Source organism: Sceloporus undulatus, chromosome 1 (assembly GCF_019175285.1).
Source record: "Sceloporus undulatus isolate JIND9_A2432 ecotype Alabama chromosome 1, SceUnd_v1.1, whole genome shotgun sequence".
Taxonomy (NCBI): Eukaryota; Metazoa; Chordata; class Lepidosauria; order Squamata; family Phrynosomatidae; genus Sceloporus; species Sceloporus undulatus.
The window spans coordinates 120,952,635-120,958,999 of NC_056522.1; the positions used below are offsets into that span (position 1 = coordinate 120,952,635).

General features: G+C 38.1%; 1 long non-coding RNA gene across 1 annotated transcript; it reads left to right on the forward strand.

The window, feature by feature from the left end:
• The first annotated feature begins 2,699 nt into the window (after nt 1–2,699).
• Nucleotides 2,700–5,791, forward strand: LOC121919567. Its single transcript, XR_006101512.1, has 3 exons — nt 2,700–2,913; nt 5,228–5,286; nt 5,494–5,791. It is a non-coding gene; the product is annotated as an uncharacterized LOC121919567 (long non-coding RNA).
• Nucleotides 5,792–6,365: the final 574 nt, after the last annotated feature.

Here is a 6,365-nt window from a genome sequence, read left to right on the forward strand (position 1 = left end):
AAACCAATGCGTATCTTTTGTGTATTCAAGAGCAAGCAACTTGACATTATAATTGTGATAACTCTCAAAAATATATTGTTCCTTAGAAAATCCATTTTCTTCCTATCTGAGCAGATTGCAGCTAAGTTTAGAAGCAACAAGGAAAGGAGGAACAATCATCCATGTTCTATAGCAGCAGAGGCAGCAGCAACACAACAACAAATCCACTGGTTGGGATCAGAGAAGGTATACTAAGTGACCCCAATCTCTGACCAAAAGATGCAGTTTCCAGCTGCTTTTGGGGCATGATGTTTACATGACGCATGCCCCCAGAGTGGCCTGAAATTGCTCCAGTGTTGTACTCTGGTCCTGTGGACCAGAGCATAAAGGAGCTAGGATAATCTGGTTCCTGGCAGTGCATCTTGGGTCCTGAGGCAGTGGCCCATTTTGGAAACAGACCACACAGTCACCACGGAACCAATCTGCTTGTGGCTGGAGCAGTCATGGGCCACTTCTTCCTGCCCATCTACTCTGGGGATTTGTTTCCACCACACTCTATGCATGGGATGGAGGAGTCTGCTGTATGAGTATAATGTTAATTGTTCCATTGTGAACTGCACCTGTAATACATGGAGGATGATGTTAATAAATATTTCATAGAATCATAGAGTTGGAAGAGACCACATGTAAGAAAACACAATCAAGACACTCCCAAAGGCTAGCCATCCAGGCTCTGTTTAAAATCTCCAAAGGAGAGTCCACCACTCTTAGAGGCAGTGTCTTCCACTGACAAATACCTCTCAATGTCAGAAAGTTCTTCCTAGTGTTTAGGTGGGATCTCTTTTCCTGCACCTTTAATGTCATAGGGATGGCATGGCCAGTGAACGTCACACATTTCTAATCATGTGAAGTTTGGAATGGCTGATAAGAGCTGTGGTGAGCTCCATATATGGCTTCATAAAAAATACAGTTGTGCCTACTAATAACCTTTCTTAGGCTTCCTGAAGAACGTGGGGCAGTGAACCTATGGGCATTTCCTTCCAAGAAACTCTCTGTATGACCTTGATCTGGTGTTCTCCTCTACTTTGCCTCCATTGATCCAGCTCCATCATAGAGAAAGCATATTCTTTTGTTGCAATGTGTTACAATCTTTAATATATTAAAACCCACACTGATCCTCTGTGGGAAGTTGCTATACAAAGAGCTTAAGATTATGATCATTATAATGAAAATGCATTGCCTGATTAATTATATCTTTCACTTTATGTGTTGCCTTCTGAGAGTGAAGAGCTGGCAGGCAAGACCCCGGAGGATGCAGATCAGTGCAATTAAAGAGAAGGTTCCAAAGATTATTTCTTATAAGTGCAGTTTCCTAAGAAAATAGGGTGCCCTTCAGATGCAACCACCAGACACATGGGAGCCATAATTCTGTAATGTGGACCTGGAGATGATTCACTGGAAAATTCCATGATGCATGTTCTGAAGTTCCTAGCCGCATGGTTGCACCACTGAGAATCCCTAATCACTATAGTGATTAGATTGTTGGACTAGGTCTTGGGGGAGCAGGTTTCTAGGCCACAGTGAACTATCAAATTTATTGAGTAAATTTGACCCAATCTCTTTCCAGGTTTAGCTATTGTAGGGGCACTGCCCCTAAATAAAAGACCTGCCCCCATTGAAAATTTTCTTCACTTCCCAAATTTTCCAGCATTTCAGAGAGTGCGACACTGAAAATTCTTCCAACCTAGAACTCTTATATTTGCAATGTTGACATTTCCTTGATAGTTTCCCTTTTTCTTAGTATGCCTTCACACTCTTCTGGAGTTTTAGGCGATTGTAGATCTCTCTGTCTCAAGAGCACATTAAGAACAGGCATCTGGAATAATGCTTTGGGATCTACCACATCTGCTTGTCTCAATGCATCCCATGAGAGCTCTGCCGGTGTCATTCTCCACCCCCTCTGAGTTGGGCTGGGGTGCTGCTAGACTGCATTCCTGTTTTTGGAGTCATGTTAGGTCGCTACAAGATTGTAAGTTCAGCTTGTTATCTTGTAACTGCTGGACAGAATGCTATCTGTAATGACTATGTAAATGAATGCATCCTGCAGAGGAAATAAATTCCTTTGTACATGTCTGGGGGACAGCACTGAAAGGCCATTTAAGTTCCCTAATATTTTAAAATGTAATTACATTGCTTAGAAGAATGCACATACTGCAATACTTGCACATACTGCAATGCTCTGTGTACTTACTCAGAAGTAAATCTTATTGACCTCTGGACAGAACTTAACAGGTTTCATCTTCCTTCTCCAGATTTTTGTTTTCAGTTTTCAATGTCATTTTTTTGCGGGGGGGGGGGCATCAATAATACAGTATTTGCTTCTCTTGGTGCAAGGTTTTTCCCCCCCTTACAGCAGTAAGATTGCCTCAAGAGGTACTGGTTACTATGTGATAATTAGATAGTGCTCTGAGGTATCAGGGACATGGTTTGGCTGTGTTGTGCATCAAATCACCTAAGAGACGTGGTTGTGTCTGTAGCTGTCTCTCCCTCTATTTATGCCTCATTGCCTCACTGTAGCACATCCCTCTTGTATAGTTTGTGAAGAATACTTTTGTGTCTAGAATTGTCTATTTTTATTTCATTCTCCAGCATATAGAGAACTATGCAAACTAATGTATGGTGCGCTATGGAAACAAATGTATAGAAGGAGGTAACAGGGTATGGTTTATAGCTCAGAGCTGTTTCCATTCAGCATTTGCTTTGCTCTGCTTACTTTTCTCTAATTCTCCATGGGTCTCTCTCTAAGGTGACAAACCATATCAATATTTCTTGATGTGTGTCCCCAGAGGAGAAAAAAGTATATCTGTCTTTCCTCTTCTCATGTACCTGCTGATGAACTGGTAGACGGAAGCAACAGTGGGCAGATGCAGAACAGTAAGTGTGCCCATATCTGCTGCATTATTAGATCTGTGACATTACATCAGCCTTGAGCTCCTGTTGGGAATGGTACAGATAGTGTCTTGCTGTAATACAGCTTTCTGAATGTATTGTGTTAACCTCTTGTGTCTTAGCTGGCTTTAGCCGATAGAACATTTCTTTACAAAAATATGGAGAATGTCTCCACTAGAAAATATTGGTTTAAAACTTTTCTTAAGGATGTATTCAGTGCCTCACAGTAAAATGCAGTATGATCCCTGTATCTTTGGGACTGGTAACTGTGATTTCACTTGCCTGCAGAAAAAAGGTGTCTCTAGGCATCTAAAGGTCCTCTGGCATGACTCTGTGGTCAGTGTTTGGTGAAAATGTAGTGTTCATTGTTAACTGTGTTTTCACTTATCCATGGTAACCATGGGAATGTATCTCATGTGGATAGAAAGACTATACAGTTGTCCCTCCATATTCGCTAGGGTTAGGAGAACAAGACCCCCGTGAATATGGAAAAACCGCAAATAACAAAAAACACCATCTTTTTACCTGACACCTCTCTAGGAATCTCTAGGTCCTCCAGTGCAACTGTGTGGTCAATGTCCAACATACACTGACCATAGAATGGCACTGGAGTAGCTACAAATGGTCTTTCAGTGCAACTTTTAGTTAAAGTTGACCACAGAGTTGCACTGGATGATCTAGACAGTCCTAGAGAGAACATATTAATGAAATCCGTGAATAATCAAAGTCGCAAATATCAAAGCCGCAAATATGGAAGGATGACTGTACTCTCTTTTCATATTCCATATATTTTGTGTTGAATTATCCAGTAGACAGAAAATCAGTGTGGTGTACTGGTTACATTGTCATGTAGATTGGTCTAGGGCTATTTTAAAATTCCCACTCACTGCAAAGGTTACGATACAGGTCATGGTTTAAAATAAAATAAAATAAAAATTAATGAAAATAAAGACACACTACATTAATTAGATTAATTATAGACATAAGATGCATTAATTTTATTAATATTAAATTAATTATAAACATCAGATAAAATGATTAAAAATTGGAAAACATGAAACAAACTAAAAACTATAAAACAAATTTAAACTACAGTAAACAAAATCAAGAGAATCAAATACAAGAGAATCAGAAGTCAGCAAAATAGGATCAAATGGAAATGGGTGAAAATAAAGTTCTGATATGCTACCTGTCAAATAATGGAAGTCAAATAACAGATATAATAAAGAAAAATAATATCATCAACATTATCAACAAAAATAACAATATCAATAACAGCAGAAAAAGGACAAATGCAAATTTTATTAAAGAAGGAAAGAGAAAGTTAAGGGTGTAGAATACAATGTGCTGAGATCCATGAATGGAATTATAATAAAGAAAAAGAGGACATTAAAGATAGGAAGGTAAAAGTAAGTAGTAGAAGGTAAGAGTAAGAGTATGAAGATAAGATGAAGGGTGAGAAGACAAGAAGGAAGAAAGGTGGAGAAAGAAAAGTTAAGGAAGGGAAGAAAGCGGAAGAAGTGAAAGGAGTGGAAGTAAGAGTTAAGTAGGAAGAAAAAGATGGAAAGGAAATTAAGGAAGTGAGTTTTAGGAAAAGATTGGAAGAAAGAAAGAATTAAGAAAAGATATAATGACTAACAGAGTACTGTTAAATATACATATTTAAATCTAGATTTAGACTAATACATTCATACCATAGGCTTTTATATAGCTTGTATTATATAAAGCTATAATACCATTAAGAGATGTCAGAAGACTGAATGGATAGGAAGATGAATGGAAGATAAAGGTTCACTCATATAGGAGTAGCACATTATAATAATTTATAAAGGTTGTATAAATATGGGGATATGATGTGAAGTAATTGGAATAGAAAAATTGAAGTTATGTAAAGAGGGAGATAAATGAAAGTAGTATTGTGCTGACAAATGTGTAAAAGGACACTATGTGGAAATGAAAAGGTAGGAAATGAATTAAAGAAAAAAGAACCGGGGGGGGGGGGGGGGGGGGGGGGGGGGGGGGGTGACGACACAATAAAGCCATGCATTTTGTTTTGCGAACTCTGGAGGAAAGGTGGGTATAAATAGAGTTAATGAATAATTATAGATTATTGATCAGTCACAGCTATAGGTATATGATTAATTCTCCAATAAAATAAATTTAAGGCTGTGTATGGTGATATAGCATAGGGTTTGTAGTATTAGGCATGAAAGTTATATTGACTTTGAAGCAAATTTATGTGAAATTCCATGGCATGAAGGAGATGTACAGATTAATTCACATATCTTTATCATTTCAGGATGGTAAATTGATGGCCACAATGTCTGTGAAACAACAAACACAAACTCAGTATCAGAGGTAAACCTTGCATATAATACTTTTTAAAAAAAACTATAATCAGTTCACATGTTCAGCAGAAAATTATTAATGAGAAAGAGAAGTCTTCAAATGATGAGATGGCGCATTTAAATTTCTCTTCCCATGGCATGTAGCATGTCATGTTCTATCTGATTCTAGAGTCACCTATAATGCTTAATATATGACTTTGTTTTTCCATTGATACAGCTGCAGATTTCTAGGAGAACATTTCCTGATTACAGCTGCTGAACATGTTCTAGGATCTTGTAACTGCATCCATGGAAGGATCGAGTCAGATGGTTGCCTCTAATTGCCTCCAGGGATTTCCATTAAACGTTCTAAATGTGGATCAAATTATGTCCTGATAGATGTAACATGGGAGCATAGCTTCCTCCAGATGTTACTCTGAACACCTGTGGTGTGTTCATGTCTGCTGGCCCACTTCTTCATGAATTTGATACAATATCTAAACTTTACCTGTACACACTATGCACAAAGTTAAGGACCATGAAAAGAGACCTTTTTCATACACACAGAAACTATTCACACAGGTTTGTAAGCACATAATGTTCTTTTAAATATTACACCTGTTGTGCCAGGAAGAAGTGCATAGTTTCTGTTGCTCTATCTATGTGCATTGAGAGTAACATATAAGCACAGTTTTCTGTATGTTCTTCACAGAAATCTAAAACACCCAGTTTGAAACCACTTTAATTGCTCTGGCTCAATGCTAGGGGATTCTAGGAACTGTAGTTTTGTGAGACATTTCACCTTCTCCGTCAGAGAGCTCTGGTGCCACAATAAACTACAATTCCCAGGATTTTCTAGCTCTGAGCCAGGGCAGTTAAAGCAGTGCCAAACTGGATTATTTCTGCAGTGTGTTTTGGACCTGACATATAACATTTCAAATGGGGTCAGGTTAGGAGGAATATTTTAGTATCTCTATAAGATTTCAGAATGGTATAGTTAGTATTAAACATTACCTCCATAGAGAGGATGTACCTTGACCTCAAAAAGAGATGAAGAAGAGGAAAACAACTTGATTTGTTCTCCTTACATGTAAATCATTTTAAGAGTTC